Below are 17,928 nucleotides of genomic sequence, written 5' to 3'. Positions count from 1 at the left end.
AAATACCAGTGCATTGAATTTAAAGCACAAAGAAAATACTGCATGTTTTTTTTTAATGGTTCACCCTCCATAAAATCTGAAAAGGTAATTATCAAATTAAGATATAGTCCCATTTACTGTGGTATCTATAAATACATTTCTGTAAACCAAATAGTTTTAGAAATGATGAATTCCACCAGTCTGTAATTCAACCCTCATATAAATTCAGTGGCTGATTTATACTGAAAAACCAGGTCGTCTGCTTGTGTGTCGCAGTGAATGCCAATGTGCCCCCACCCCTTCCGCAGACACTCTGGTGCGCCTTTCAAAATTGTAGGTGATCGCAGACAGTGCAGCAGACAGGAGGCCTCTGATTTGTCAAATTTACATCTGCTCTACACTATGAGTATTTCCTGTTTTGTACCTTACTGTCTTATTTTTTTTGTATGACCACCGTGTGGAAAGCGATTCGTAAGGTTGGACCAGCTAGAAGAGCGAGGTGCGCGAGAACGCTGGAACCCTTTTTGTCCCTCTGGTGTCGCACAAACTTGCCCCCACCTCGTCAAAGCCTTGGCCGTATCTAGACCCACAGCTAGTTTGTGATTGTACCTCTTGCTTTGTGGCGTTGAATAACATAGCGCGGACCACGCTTCAGTATTGGGCGTAATTCTCACTAAAGCTCTCACTAAAGCTCACTATGACACACTACTGCGGGAGTATAACCAGCCCTTTATAGGTATTTTAAAGAGCATTAGCCCCTTTTCCATGGAAATAGTCCCCTTGATGTAAAACAATGGGATTGGTTTTACCCGGGAAAATGAATTCAGGCTCTTTGTCTATCCTGTATTTTTATCTCTCTAAAAGACCAATGACCATTTATGTTACCCAGAGTGAGAAAGACTGCACACCATCATTACTCCAGCAAGTGTCAGCAGTAAGAACACAATGACTTAACTTTTTCTGAAAGCACATTTCAAAGTAGGGGCATAGTTAATAACTTGACTCTACAAATGTAGTTTTGATGCCATCTTTCATCTGGGTCTACCTTGGGAGTGACCGGCTGCTGGCAGAGCCTGTGGGCTCCTTAGACAATACTCTCTGGGGTCAGGCCTCTTTGGGGTTAGACTCCAGGTGCTCTTCCCTGTCCTCCCTGTGTCTCTCTGGTCGCCTCTTTATCAGTCCTGTGCCTGTAGGAAAGGTCTGCGGCCACCCACACCTGCTCTTGAGCATATTTTCCTTTCATTAAGAAGCCTTGTAAATCCTTCAGAAAGAAGTATTCCTTATGCATAAATACCACACCCGTTTAGCTCCAGGGGTTCATGGATACAAATGGATATTTACTACAAAGCTGCAGCTACAGATGTATAAAAGCCTGAATAATATTGCATAATCACCATAGGTTTTGCTTTCCGCTCAAAAATATAATGACTGGATATTTAATGGATACCCAATGCCCTTGCAGCTAGTTTTAAATGTTTAGTTTTGTTGTTTTTTGTTTTCTTTTTGTTGTTTCTTTCCCTCTCATCTCAAACAGGTGCAGAAGCAGTCTTCTAAGATTTACCAAAGTTTTTTCTTTGTGGATATTATAGATTTAGAATGAAAAAGCACACCTAATTTTTTAGCTAGACAGTTGGAATCAAGCATATTACCGTATTTTCACGACTATAAGGCGCACATAAACGTCTTTTTTTTCCCTCAAAATGTGCGGTGCGCCCTTTGGTGCGGTGCGCCCTTTGTGTGTTGTAACTGCGACTTTTGAGACCACCTCATTGAGGAGATGATGAAAGAGTGGCTGAGGGAGGTGAATGTAAGGAGACCAGGTGTTTTTTTTTCCACTCATCACCACACCCATGGTGAAACAAATTAATGCTGTGCTCGCTGTGAACCGGACGCAGCAGGTGCAGCAGAAGCAGCGAGTTTACATGCAAAGTCAACGGTTGACGAGCGTATAGACGCAGCAAAAGGTTAAAATACGGTAATATTTAATGATATAATGTGAAGAGAAAACAAAACTAAACATTAAACATATTCATGTTATGAAGACACTGCAGAGTTTACATCCGATGTTTGTCTTTCATTAATCTTCATTACAGTGCATCTATCATACATGTTACTATCCTTCCACATTGCCTCAAAGTGAAAATGTCAAAACAAGGAGAGGGGGAGGGACTCTCAGAGTTGCTGACCATGCCCCATTGAGTTAAAACATAGCAGCAATTTTGCCTTAGATGCAAAAATATATTCTGTACATGGTGGTTCATACTGTGTGTCGGCTTGTTGAGTTGACCTGTCTAAGACTCACCCTGCACACACACATTCATGAAGCTTATCCCATTGTTGTTGTTTTTTTGTTTTCCTTAGCCTGTCCAAAAAAATGTATTAAAAACATACTTTACTGTCTTAATGCAGGTATAAGCTCTTCATTTTGCAAAGCATATTTGGCAACAACCACACAAAAAAAAAAAAATGATTTAGTACCAGGTGCAGCCTCTGTGCTGCTATATGGCATTAGCCTCAGATGGAAAAGTGCCAGGCTGTTCATGTGTTTAGGCAAAAACAGCCTTCAGTCTTCCAGTAATATACTCAAAATCTCCCTTTGCCCAAATCACCCACCCTCCGCTGGGACTCATGTTCCAAGTTGGGAAAAGACAAGAACACTTTAAGGCCTAATTACTCCCAATTAGATTGGCTGCTCAGGAGAATCAGCAGAAAGTAACTGTTCCAGCACAGCAGTTACCCACAGGTTATTTCCACCTGCTTCCAATCCCACTGCCTGGATTTTAAGGATAAAGGCTTGCTCTACCTGCCTTAAAGCTGCAGGATTATTCTCCATAACCTGCCCTGTCTAGCTCAGACCTGGCTCAGTCTCAAAATGGCTGCAGGTCAGGCTAACAGAACTTGCCTTCTGAGTTGGAGCCAATGAGAGGAGAGGAAATCCCATTTAGAGGTGATAAATAAATGACAGGTCTCATGTATTATGAATTAAATGAATTTTTAATGTCCAGCCGTTGACTGATTTATAACATTCCAAGCCTTGGACTGGAGATCTGATTGCAGGGCTAATGAATAAATGACAGTGAGCAGGAGTGAAACTTTCTCCCGCTAACTGTGCACAGAGAACTAAAAGTCAGACCGTGTGTGTACACTTAGCTTTGACCTGTGCCTTTCTTTTTCTTGGATTTAATTCTACATGCATGCACATAAAAGGAATCCGTAGGAAATGAACCCTGAATTCATCACAAGGTCATAATGGCCAAAGCTTTCTGCCAGTGGCAAGGAAAACAAAATGGATCTGAACCGCTTATGCCTTGGCCGATCCTTCACTGAATACGAATGCCTTCTTCACCCTCAGGACTTGCACAAAGGGAAGGGAAATTTCTCTGTGTATCCACGTGGCAATCTGTGCTATGTGTGCGGGTGTACTCAAAATCAATCTGTGTGTACACAGGGATGTAGGCATGCTGTCTGTGTAGCTCGTAGTTAAAAAACAAAAAAGAAAAATTTAATGTCTCCTTATATTCCCTCATCTCCTCTTTGATTTGACATCTCAGGGATCCCTCTAATGCCCCCTTGGCCCTCATTGCCCTGCTGGCCTGGCTCAGGATGATTGTTCTTCTCCACTCACTGGATACAGTGCATTGTGGCTATGTGCTCAACCACCAATCCATAATGTATTCATTCATTTACCTGAAAGCTTCTTATCGTGTATAATACATGCTACTAAAATATACAAACACAGTGGTTGTCCTGGTTGGATTACAGATACATACTTTGACCTGCACTGTAATGGGTGGTCCCTTTTTGTTTGAATGGGAGCCTTTAAAAGATCAACTCCTGAACTAAGAATTCAGAAAGACATAAAAAACAAATAAAAAAACAGTGCTGTTGTTATCGCTTTTCAACATTTAAAACAGAGAATTCAGTATTTTGGCCACTCAAGATTAACTGATTGAATGGTTGACTAACTGACGGACTAACTGAATGACTGACTGATTGATTGATGAATTGATTGATTGATTGATTGATTGATTAATTGATTGATTAATTGATTGATTGATTGATTGATTGATTGATTGATTGATTGATTGATTAATTGATTGATTGATTGACTTTACTGATCTCACAGTGGAGAAATGTACTTGTTACATCAGGTCAAATATTCAAAAGAAGAAGAAGGTGTATATATAGACATTGACACATTGTCATTTTGTTAAGTGCAGACTTGAAAAATTGTAAAAAAAAAAAAAAATATATATATATATATATTTGAGAAATACCAAGGGCTGAAAGTGGAGCTAGAAAAGATGCGGAAAGTAAGAGCACTGGGGGAGTGGCTACAGCAGATTCCAGGTAAAACATCAGAGGTCTCTGTCCAGAAGAGCGCAGTCCTATAGAACAGCTAAGATACTGCGCAGAACCCTCAAACTCCCAGGCCTCTGGTAGAGAACCCGACGAGGGGTGAAAAAACAGTTTTATATATATATATATATATTTGGGTCTTTATCTATAAACCTTTTGCCCTGGGTATCAAAATGCTACTAAAATATACAAACATAATGGTTGTCTTAGTCGAATTACAGGTATATACCTTTACCCAAGTTCAGACTGGTAACCCAATCTTGACTTCTAAAAGTAATAATGATTTTATTTTTAGGGAGGGTTTTAAGACCTAACCTAAATTCCAAGATTTATCTGACATTGTGGTCTAAACTCAAGATTTCAAGACTTCACTAATATGTGTGTTTTAATTCAAGGGAGGGCAACTCCAATGCTTTAGGGCCTATGTCCTGTATATTTTACTGTACAAAACACACGCATTTCAAGCTTTCTGCAAGACTTTATGCCACCCTGCTGACATATCAGGCATTGGATCGGTACATATGTATAACCTGCAGAACAACAGCTCTCCAGGACTGAACTTGTCTGTCACTGAAGATTACAGACTTGATTTATGGGAATCATCAGGGAATGAAACCCACAAAGTTTCAAAGCAAAATGGTATGTCACCCTCAGGCCACAGCTCTGATAGGTCATTTGCTCTTTGTGTAAATTATTGTTGATTGATTTATTTATCAATTGATTTTATTTTATTCTAGTTTGGTTTGAAAAACATGAAAAACCAAAAATAACAAAAAAATAATTGCCAAATATAGTACAAATTACAGGCGCTGCAGAAATTTGAATACATCTTTAAACATTTACACTCAATAGCAGCCATTGTCTTCTATCCTAAGCTTTACAAATAAAAGTAGTAAATACCTGTCATACATCCAATCAAAAATTTTGTCCTCAGACATCCAAAAAAATGTTTGCATTTCCTCAATTTATTCATTCCAATAAGAAACATTTCAGAATACGGGGGCAGGGGACACAATGATATTCATCTTCCACCACATAAAGGTCACAGAAAACACAGACGCTCTCCTCTCTAGGAAGAATTTTATACTTATCCACTTCCACTGCCAGAGGTAGGCTACAGTTTTAATCTGGGCACTTAAAGACAGTGTTTTCCTTGATAACTTCAGTTTAGGAATTTTTTAATTAAAAAAACTTTGCTAAAAATTTAAATTACACTGCAGTTTACTGCAAAATTTAATTATTAACGTAGCTAAAAGTATTGCAATTATGTAAGCCCAAAAATACTTATTTCAGTTATCTATTTAGCTTCTTAGAAACGTCAAACCACAGCAGCATTTCACAAAATAGGACTGATCACTGAATCAAAAAGTTTTATAAAAACAGGATTGCATTCTATATATTACCCAGGAATATTCGCTGAAGATGGGATATTTCACAATTCTCTTTGAACCCCTCACTGTGCTGTCCCTCAATTTTCATTCATTTTTTATTTTTTTTTACCTTACTAATCTATGAAAAACATTTAAATTTTTATTTTTTTTTTTAACATTACCTGTATTTTATATGGAATAATAGCATGACATAACATGTTTCAAAATAATGTAAGGATATTATAGTTTTCTGCATATTTCGCCAAATTGTCTTAAAAAGACATTCATGAAGTTTATGGTTTAAGATCTGGTTAAGTCAGAATTAGTTGCTATGATTTTGTAAACATGGTAAACATTTGATAAAAAAAAAAGCAACTTTTGGTCATTAGATTCCAAAAACTTGCAAAAACGGATCATGTGTAGAATCAGTTTAGGTTTTCCAAGAGCTGTAGTGCCATTGGCTGGTGTGCTTTTTGAACCTTTGACTTTGACGTTTGCTCAACTAAACAGGCAAGTCATAAAAGATAATTTGCCTTTTGTTTAGCATCTATGTATTTTTTCTAAAAGAGTTGAAAAAGGACAGTCTTTGGGAAATGTTGCCGCATTAGGGAGATAAAAGCACAAAGCCAAAGGACAATTCGTTAGACTAATGATAGATTCATATCTACCCAGATCTGCTGACTCCCAGCGAATGTCTTTGTTTTTATCACCCAGCTTGCTATTTTAATTACGGATTTGTCTCATCCAGCTGGCCAAAATTAGACCAAAGCCTTTGATGTTGGAGTGCACCATAAAGCCTTCCATTATATCCATTTTACTGAGGATATCACTCCTCAGCGTGTTCCGGACAAACCTCTCCTCTTTGTCCCCTTTTAGTTTTGTTGAAACAGAGACATAATTGTGCTCAAGGTGATGTTTTTGAAGATTTGAATGTTTCCAACAGAGACAAGAAGTGACTAATGTGGCCTCCTGAAAGCTCTGTAAGTGAATGTAAATGCGAAGCAGATTGATTGAAAGGGAGTTATCATGTTCCAAGGCTATGATTCAATAAATGATAGTCTGATTAACAAGAAAAAAGCCTAGCAGGCAGGCTCATTTTGAATTCAAATCACCTGCTTTAGATTGGTACCTAAGAAGCCCCAAGGTTCCTCAGAAAATTGAGACAATAAAACTTCTGAAATGTCTTTAAAATTCTATATAAGTGCAGTACTTTGGGAATTAAATCTTAAGACATTAAACAATGCCATCATTATTCAAAGACTATACATGTGCATATTCTTGATTTTAAAAAGCATGCCATGTACAACGCTGCTTTCTTTTCTTCTCCTTTTAAGAAAAGAGATGTCTAAATTTAAACTTCTATCACTTCCTAATGAGTGTGACACAACAGTACCATGCTTATTAGATGGTCCCATTCTCTGAGGTGCGAGTCTAAAGTGTCTTTTCTGCTTTTATAGAAACATAATTTACTCTGCATCTACGGGGACTAGCAGCTTAGGGGAGGATAGTATGCCTCATCTTCACTAAGATGTCAAATATAGCTTGTGAAGACTTTTAAGGAAACTCCCCCGGGTAGCTAGTGTAAAGCACTTATTGCCTAAATGTACTTAAAGCTTAAAGTTTAATCCAGCAATAACACTGGGTTATGCTCAGGGAGAAGCCATCATCAAAGGACATCAATCACAGTTTTATCTTCTTATTCTATTAAAGCCCTTGTATGGGACCTCTCTGTGTTTATTATTAGATATAAACTGGTTTAAACAGGCAGATAAGGAAGCTTCTTATCTTTTAAGAGGGAGTATTTCCAGCTGTACATTCAGATTGGTGTCGTTTAAAATTATTATTCTTTTGTCTAGTTATATGTATCAGTGAATAAATTGCTTTAAGTTTTTTTCTTACTTAGAATAATCTTGAACAAACTTCAAACAACAAACATTTGCATTATTTCCACAAATGATTGAACACAACTAGAGTTTTTGCTCTTTATCAGTGCTGGAGAAAGGTAGTAACACTATAAGTATCTCAGTTTCTGTGGTCTTTCTGCATGGAGTTTGCATGTTCTCCCTGAGCATGCGTGGGTTCTCTCCGGGTACTCTGGCTTCTTCCCTCAGTCCAAAAACAAGACTGTTAGGTTAATTGGCTTCTGTAAAGTCTCCTTAGGTGTGTGTGAATGGTTGTTTGTCTCTGTGTTGCCCTGCGATGGACTGGCGACCTATGTCCAGATTGGCACCCGTAGACAGCTGGAGATAGGCACCAGCACCCCTCGCGACCCAACTTGGGATAAGCGTGTAAGAAAATGGGTGGATTGTTACCTGACTAAACAACCTTTCTCTTTTCACAAGACCATTATTACAGTATACCTGAATGTGTTGCCCTCCTTTTTTACTCTGTCAGTTAAAGCTATTTTACATAGGTGCACCCTTACTCTACTCTAATTTCAAAGTTTGTGATTTCAACTCTTTAAAATTCCACAGTGGTATAAATTCTTATATATCTTAGTGCCCCTCTGATTAGCTTATTTCAAGTATATTTAAATGTTTAGTCCACATGTAGGAGTCACACTGTTAAGTATTTTTGTGAATGACCATTTTTACTATTACCATTAGGTTGATCTGCTCTTAGTTACATTTTGGCCACTGTACCTCTGTTCATCACTGGATCTCATAATTACCACAGGTTCAACGTGTTTTGAAACCTAATGAAACAGAACAAAACAAAGATAAACATAACTGTGAAGCGGCATCAAATGTTTACAAAATAATTCTTTCCCTTATTCATTTTTATTTATAAAAGATTTTTCACATTTTTTATAAATAAAAAGAAAAGAGGCATGTTTTAGGGTAAAAAAAAAGCTAATTTAAGCAATTGGAAAAATACACTAACAGCATGAAATCTTCTCCTTCCACTCCTAAACATTTAGCTGATTTACATTTCTCTGACAAAAATGAAAGCAGTAGTTCTAATCTGACAGAATCTTAAAAATAAAAGGGCTTGCTGTGTATAGTACTGATTGGCTAAAAGAATGAGCATTTTGCCAATATGTTATTTGAACTAACTGTGATCTCTATTTATTAAGTGAATTGCTGCTAAGTTCTTGGTAGTACACGGTGCTGTGAAGTCACCAGCTGCCATATTGGTACTCCCTAGCTAGACCGGTTGGAACATAAACAATATGTGCGCTACAACATCGAACTACGATGATGTTCTAATTTTTAGGCTGGCTTAAGAGTTTTAGAATAAAGATAAATTCATCACTTTGACGTACACTGGCTTTTTCATAGTGTGCTTTTGCCATCAACGCCTTTGTTTATAGATGTTCGGGATCTGCCTGTTTTTCAGTGTAGTCCTGTTTCTCTGACTGTGACTGGCTGGATGGGCTCTCTTCATCCTCTGACATGGGAGTGGGTTCGGAGCTCGTCTGCCTGGCTGTGTGTTTCCTGGATGGGGTTGCCTTTTAAAGTTGCTTTTTGTGTCTCTGCTTCTGTCTCCTCGAACCCTGCTGGAGGTTTCTTCCTGCTAAAAGGGAGTTTTTCCTCTCCACATTGACTTGAAGGCAATACTTTGTTTGAGGCATTGCCTTCAAGTCAATGAGTCAATGCAATAAACTTGTTTTCCTCAGATAGAAAACTTTGAATCAATTTGACTGGATGATCTGGTGAACTGTAAAGTGCCTTGAGATGACATGTGTTGTGAATTAGCACTATATAAATAAACTGAATTGAATCTGAATAGGAATGTGTGAAAAATGTCATCTTTATTTAATTCCAAAAAACACCTTGCTTCTGCAAATGCAAAAAGGAGACAAATAGCATTTCCTGTAAGAAGAACCAACTGGCTGATATCCTGCCCTCTTTTCTAAGCCTTTCTGAACAGAGCCATAGATACGAGACAGAAATCAGGCAGGAGCAGCATAGGCGCAGGCCGGCATTCAGCCAGCAGGTTAAGAAGAGATACCCACTGAGAGTCAACAGTAAAAGCTGTCCTTCATGTCAGAGTTTCCCATGGATGCCAGATGACGCAGAGCCTCTGAGGTGCTGTGAATGTGTTGCCAGAGGCTCTTCTTTATGTTATCAGCTGCTGGATGAGTGCCTCTAACCTAAGTATTATATTTACCTCCCATGGTGCCATAGGCAAGCAGAAACCACAGGTGCATTTCATTTCTATCCATGTGCTTTAATTTATTATTTGATATATAAAATAAGGGAATCTGTTTTTTTTATATGTGTGAGAATACATTTATGTTTGGTTGAAAAAAAACATATATATAGACAAAACATAATTTGATATTCCTTTTTCTATTTTTGTAATGTGATCCTTAAGGTTTTTTTTTTCAGTGTTTTCAATTTTATTTGTTGTTTTTTTTTTACTGGGTATCATTTTGACTTGAATCTTCAAAGAAATGCTTGATACCAGCTATATATTCTTTAATTTATATATTCTTATGTCTATATATTCTTTAATTTAGTGTCCTTTACTTTGGAATGTTGGAACAAAACTTATCCAATCTGTTTTCTAGTGTTTGCAGTAGTCAGATTAAGAACCTAAAATAAAATAAATAAAAAAAGTAAAAAAAAAAAAATGTAATTAATTAATTATCCTCATTTAATGGGTACCACTTTACATTAAGGCTCAGCTTAAATGGGTAATAAATGCTTTATAAATATTTTATCATTCATTTCATAACTAATTATGTGTTTATTATACATTAGTTAAGGGCGAACAGGAGACAGGCTGAACTGTTTCTTATCATATGGAGCCTAATCTGTTTAATTGTTGCTAATACTCAACATTTCAGACTAAGTTCCTGCCTTGTAAGGGAGCATTTGTAAAATCCAACTTTTTAGAAAGCATAATATGTTGATTGCATACAAACAGTTATGAATGAGTTTTAAAGGGTTTAAAGATTTTTCAAAAACATAAATACATTTTTTTTTTTAGCTATTTATACGGTGAGTTTTATTGTAAAGTGGTAGTGATAAGTATTTGGGGTATGTCAAAGAATGGTAACAGAATAAATTAGGTTTTAGTACTTCTTATAAAGAAGTTATGAATTATGTGATAATAGCATTTCATTTTTTATAAATTAGACTGCATTGCTAAAATATTTGTTATGTTAGAATTAATTTGGCAAATGTGCTTCCATCTCCTTTTATGAACAATAGCTCTAATTTGAAAAAGCCGAAAGCCACTTCAAACTAGCATTAAAACATGTTTTTAATATTTGAAAGTTATTTTAAATGTTGCATATTCCATTAACCTTTTCTAATGCAACACTTCAAAACTGATATAAGAAACATTGATGGAAAAGTTTGAAAAGTAGCTTTTAACACAGATGTCACACAGCAGATTATTATACTGTGTCCTACAGTTTTAAGACACGTCTCTGCCTCAGCAATCCGAGGCAGAGACGGAGAGACAATGGAACTTGTTTAAATGCTGAGGAGAGGATTCAGCCATTGTTTCAGGTGTGCTGGACCAAGAACACATCTTAATGTTTTACACCCCATCACTATGGCAACCAATTACATGAATTCATTGTGGAGATGCTGATCTTAATCTTCTGTAAGATTGGTCCTTAACGTCAACAAAACTAGAAGGAGGTCATCTAGAATTTAATAAAAATCAGCTGCCCCAGACAAGAGCCACAACCAAAGGGAATGGGGTTATGATGTACTAAGAGCTTTTTAGTTCATAGTAACCTTATTGAACCAAGGATTAAAACACTAGAAACCACAGAGATCTCCTTTAATAGGTAGTGGCATTTTCATCAGTGTAATAACTTCTTTAACACTTCTGTAAATGGATGCAAAGCTGTGTGTGATGAGCGTTTGTGCAAATGTCCTCACCAATTTTTTTTTTTTTTGAGTTGTCCGTTTGGTGGGACACAAAGGAAGGAGCTGGACAGTGATCAATCCGATGCAGAAAAGCTGCCAAAATCAAAACTGCTCACAGTCGCTAACACACCTCTAAACACACACATACATACAATCCTGGGAGATGGCTGGAAACAAAAGAATCCTCAAATAGGCATGTGCAATAAAACAAGAGAAAGGGTTGGCATGTATCTGGGGTGAAATGCATGCACATTCGCATTCTCAACCCAAAAAACCACACATGGGTGCAAAACAAAGCCGTCCAAACATCTGTTCTCCCCCAGCAGCCTGACCTGACTCGCTGAGTAAATCTCAGTGCTACGGCGTCTCTCCCTTCAGGGACAATGTTTGCCGGCATTCAGGCCTCAAGTGAGCCTGGACAAATGAATGATGCTGAGCTGCAGGATAGAGATTTAATCTCAGGGCTTTTCAGTGTGCCACTCTGTGTAAATAGGCTGCAGGTTGTAGCCCAGGTCTGCTTGCAGAGGAAACTGAAGGTTAAAGTAACTTGTCTGAACCACTTTCAATTGGCGTGCTACATAATGGAGACTTCTTTCCCATCAGTTGAGTGGAACAAGGTGGTATTGGTCCATGTAGAGGAGAGACAAACAGAACACATCTAATAACCAGGTGTTTCTTAATTAGAAAGGTATGTAGATGAAAACAGGCTCCTTTAGAACCCACAACTTTAAAGTAAATGTTATTGTTCAGTCTTTATTAGGGTGGAATAAGTCAAATAGTTGTATAAAGTTTTTGTGTCAAGGAGAGCAGTGCAAAATGTCTTAACTGAGTTTAAAATATCTCCTCAAAGTGTGTATGTGTGATTTAATTTCTCTGTAGTGGGGAAGAAAAAAGAACGTGAGGCTGCACAAATGATTATCCTTGGAGTTTAAAAAAAAAACAAAACTCTAAAAGTCTCCCAGAGGTTAAAGGGTGCTCTCAGAGAGATAAAAATAAATAAATAAATTGTAAATCTGGAGGAGAAAAACCAAAATGTTCAATTAAAAAATCCAGCTATAGGAGCATGTCCAGCATCAGCACAAGTCCAATAAACGTGCCCCATGTTTTGCAATGTTTTTTAAAGTAATAGTTTGCATGATCTCCAAATTTCTGTCCCTGAAATAAATCAAGCTGCGTTCTTTAAAATGTCATTATTAGTGTACTCACTTGACCCAAAACTATATTTGAACAGGCAGAGAGACGAGTCTGAAAGATTCAATGCTACTATTGTCTGTGCATCATCCAAGCTTCCGCTGGTTATAGATGATTTGTTCGGACATGATTTGTACTTAAAGAGCTTTAAGTAAGAGAGCATTTACTGTAGGACCAAATTATAGAAATCATGGGCAATAGCTCCTCACAGCCAACCAAAATCTTCCAGAGAACCCATCAGCAACTCAACCAGGAGGTCTTTAAAAACTCAGAACAACATCTTAAGAATCATCTTAATACATCAACAAGAAAAACAGACAGGAACAAAACAGAATATAGAAATACTTATAAAGCAAAATAACTTTTCAGAAAACAAAAAAAACCACTCACAAACAGTTATACATGATGGCAGTATGAAAATTTGTTTTGTTTAATCATGTAAACACTCGCTGACATAAATAACATTTTTTCAATAGGGTCCTGGTCAAGAGAGAAAAAAGTGGATGCAAATTAAAGCATAAATATATGCAACACTAAGAAAATGATTATTTCCGAGTCCTTGTTTGATAGAGAAACTTCTGAAGACAGAAGACATTCTGTGACTGAATGTCACATGATAAAACATCATTATCGTTGTTATACAGCACCAGAAAAACCCAAAGCTCTCATGAAATCCCGATGTGAAGGGAGGGATGTGGCCAAAGAATCCAACTGAGACATAACTGCATTGGTCTATAAACACATTTTTAATAGATCTAAATCAAAACAGTTCTGCAAAGTAAAGTAAGGTTTGTGCATAATGATTAAGCAACAATATAATTATCACAAACACCAGACAGCACTCAATACTAGCAAATGTGCCACACCTTTTGATGAAGTCTAGCGGCAGTTACTCCCTCACACTGGGACTGTTTGGTTTGAAACATTTTCTATATCAAGTTATCATTTGAAAATAGGTTTTTATAGTATCTCTAGTTATTCTCTGATCTTGAAATTTGTTTAATGAACAGAAAGAACAAAGTTCTGTAAGAACATAAATAGTTTTTATTGTACTCTATGAAATGTGTTTTGACATGAATTCATCATTTGCTTTATTAATTTCCATAATTCCACTGACAAAGAAATGTAAAAGAGAATGTTTTCCAAATGTTTTCCAGATTTGTTTTAGATAACAGATAAGATATCAATATACAGAACTTGAGAAGTATTTGCATACAATCAAGGTAAGAATAATCAGGGAGAAGATTATGTTCAAACATTACATATAAGGTCTCATATTGTTTTATGCTCCACTGTCATTTAATAACAAAATTTCCTTTTGTATACACTCTAAGTATGCATAGAAAGTAGTTTGTCTAAGTCTATAAACTCCCTTGACCTTTATAAACATTTTACGCTAAACTGTCTTTACCATGCACATAATATCTTATATCTTTTAATATTAACCATTACACAGAAAAGTTTGGCCATGATTGCAACAACAGGGAAAAAACATTTTAATGTTTACTGCATTGCATATATAATTTGTAAGGCTAGTCATTGAAGTATTCAGCTGAGGATTAGTCAAAGGAAATGCTCTGATCTAAGGTCTGAGGGGACATTTCACTGTAAACTGTAAAGTCAAGGTTCAGCAAAGTTAACAGAAAGGGAAATTTGATTTAGTGGGGAATACAGAGTGAAGACTCTTCACACCTTTAGCAGAAAGTGTCAAAGACATATGGCCCATCAAAACCCGTCAGAACACATTTTGAATAAAGATGTACATGTTTCCAGTTCACTCTCAGAAATCTGTATTTCAGGGGATCAAGCTTTTGACAACAGTAATGTGTTGGAGTCCCTGGTGGGGCTTTCACCCAGCAAAGTGACTCTCAGCTTTTCACAGACGGTCTTATACATGTACCGTATATATATATATATATATATATATATATATATATATATATATATATATATATATATATATATATATATATATATATATATATGATTAATGAATAAATAAAATTTCTACATTTTCAAAGTTCATTTTAAAATAGTAGCTCTGACAGTCCGTCAGAAACACCAGAGGAACAGGTGACATTTTCCATGAATCATCCTCCCAACATGTTTCAAGCAGATGGTCATGAAAATTGGAAAGCAATAGCATAATGGAAAAAATAAAAACCCAGAGGAAATCAGACTGAACAACTAATCTCTATTTTGAATGAGGGAAGTATTAAAAGACCTGAGCGTGCATTGGGGAAATGTGTTTTGGGCAAAATCTCTCTGATGAAGTTTTTTTTTTCGAATTAAATCTTCTTCAGCTGTGAAGTAATTACATATGGATGGATGAATATTCAGGTATATTACTATTATTAACACATGATGTCCTTCAATATTTGGAAGTCTCTCTTTTTTTTGCATATTTGTGTCATTAATAGCTTCTTATGGTATTCACATTTATTGGGAAGACTTACTTTCTGTTTACGTTTTGTCACCAAACAGGAAATTCTTCTAAAATAGTGCTAAAAAACCTCCTCACTTCAACCAGATGATTACTTGCAATCACTTTCATTCTGAAGCTTCTGCTCTCCTGTGATTAAAAAAATGAGGAAGAAAAGAATCCACTAGATTTTAAGAACAGCATAGTAAACAAAATCATGTAAATGCAAGAAAAGACTGTGCTCTCTGCAAGTTATTCAGTCAGAACGAATGCTTGTTGAGGTTTTTTCTCTTGCACAGTGCGTGACCTTTTTCTAAGAAACAATAGAAAGGACAAGACTGTGCCTAGGCAGACACCTCAAAACAACCACAATTTTCCTTTGCTCACAAAAGCAGTTTGACTGCCAATTTCATCACTGGATGTGAAGTGTTCCATTAAAGAAAATAAAGCAGAATAGATGCTGCTTTCTGTTTTGACTTTCCTTTGTTTATAGACAGGACTTGATTTTATTTTCTGCTAACTTATTTTGTTGCCTGATTTCTATGCACTTTAACTTAGTTTCTTTTATTTTTTTTTTAATTCTGAATTTGCATTGCATTTCCATATCACTTCTCCCAGATACTACTTTGTTTGTGAAAGTTAGAGGCAGATACATCCTGACTGTTTTTTGCAGTCTTATAATACGTTCAATATTGTAAAGAAACAGATGCAGGTGAACACCTGTGTTTGTACTCCAGGTGCTACTTTAAATAGCAGTACCTAGCAATAATGCACCTAGTATTCCCCGTTTTAAGTTCATATATGGGAGATGATAATTCTTAACCTGACTCCGCCAGACGGATTTGCTCCACATATCCATCTGAACACCTTCCGTTGAAGTAATTTTGGGAAGGGGCGAAAATACTGGTTAGCTGATTGGCCTATGTTGGTAAAATAAACCAATCAGATCAACGAAGCATAAGACGTACTAACAGAGCGACGACGAAGAGGAGCCAATTGATAGATCAAACTCTTGCCGAAACCAGTCGAGAGAAGAGCAAAAACATCTTTTCCTCTGAGAAAAGCCTCCAGAGCAGTGTTTTGCTCTTCTTTTAGTGAAGAAATACTCTGTAATTCCGATAAAACTTGCTCGATAGCCACGCTAACGCTAGTTTCATCGGCTGAAGCCGCCATGTTCTTTAGACTGAACTGTCGCGCTTCTGGTTGCGTCACACCTCAACCCGCCTCAAAGCCAACGCTGATTGGACGTTCGTTTGGTGAACAGCTCCAAATTTTCTTTTGTGAGTCTCCAGACTGATCTGCGAGTGAAACCTTGAAAGCTAGCGAGATCAGGATGGTCTCACGAGGCTAGACAATTGTGCCGTATACAGAGAATCCTACATTGTCTTAATGAATCACTGTTTTTCACATCATACAAGGTGACCCATCAAGTGCCATCTGTTCTATTAGAACACATGGCTAGACTCATCAAACAAAGGATGCATGACCTACAACACTTCCAGTATTTCCAGTATCTCCCCTTTATTTTACTTAGTTTTGCATACAATCCTTATGCATGCTGTCCAATAGAATGTCTACTATGCAGTTAATGAGCTTCCTTCTTACATCTTACTAATTGACTACTGATACATTTCTATTACAAAACCGGGTGTATTATCAATAGACACTAGATACCAAATATTTAAAAAAACCAGGAATTTCTACACTTATCAAATTATTAGTTTTATTGTTTTAAATATATCTTGAATAAAGTTTATATACATTCAGTACAAATAGGGATTTATTTTATTTTTTTATTCATCAGTCATTTAGGTCAACAATGGATCATTCAGAGTTCCTCACTGAACTTCTGAAGAGAGTTTGCTGCCCTTAGAGTAAAGGGGCTAATTCACACCCCACTCTACAGTTTTTTATTTCTTATAAAAGTTTGAAATATCCAGTAATTTACATTCCACTTCATGATTGTATCATTCTTATTACTGATTCTTCACAAAAAATTTGGAATTTTATGGTAAATTCCCCGTACTTATACTGTACAGTGCTTTTTCAAGTCAGGAGACTTGACTAAATAATGGCTATGATGTATATGTACACAGTTTATTTGCAATGATACATATAGGTTGTCTGTTCTATATTTAAAAATAATGCAAATTATCTTTTTAATTGTATCTTTTTAAGATAAACAATAGCATAAGCAGAGTAGTAACAGCAGTTTTTTACATCTAACAGAGGAGAGTGTCTTTAGAAGTTTGAAACAGCAGATCTGATGTGTCATCATAGATTTTTTGTTTTGCATTTAGAAAACAGTAAGACAAGGGCGGCAGGACGAGGCCAACAGTCATTTGTGAAATTGTATGGAGATTAAATGGTCTTCGGGGAATAGATGAACCACCTCATGTGCTTTAAGTGCAGACATGCTTTTTCAATATCTGTGTATTAATCGCTGACTGCTTTTAGCTTGTGTACAATTATCTCCTGGATGACATGCTGTCCATCACTACAATGAATGAGTTTGATGTAAAGAATGCAAAAAATTACACAGATGGAGGAGGGATAAATTACCAGATGGTTTCTATGGATGCAAAAGATTTGATCACATTTCTGCAAATTAACGAATCCCACTCCTAAAAACAAAACATTAGAATCCAAGTGTAACAAATGATATACATTTGTTACTCTTATATATATATATGTGTAACACACATATATATATATATATATATATATATATATATATATATATATATATATATATATATATATATATATATAT

At 36.4% G+C, this 17,928-nt stretch overlaps 1 protein-coding gene across 2 annotated transcripts in view; it reads left to right on the top strand.

Annotated features, from left to right (window-relative positions):
- ntrk3 (neurotrophic tyrosine kinase, receptor, type 3) overlaps window positions 1–17,928 on the top strand; it is a 340,701-nt gene that overhangs the window by 261,165 nt on the left and 61,608 nt on the right. The window lies entirely within an intron of this gene.

This window comes from Cyprinodon variegatus, unplaced genomic scaffold (genome assembly GCF_000732505.1).
Source record: "Cyprinodon variegatus isolate N-32 unplaced genomic scaffold, C_variegatus-1.0 Scaffold201, whole genome shotgun sequence".
NCBI lineage: Eukaryota > Metazoa > Chordata > Actinopteri > Cyprinodontiformes > Cyprinodontidae > Cyprinodon > Cyprinodon variegatus.
Note: the sequence above shows the minus strand (reverse complement) of the source record. Positions and strands in the feature narration are given on the sequence as shown.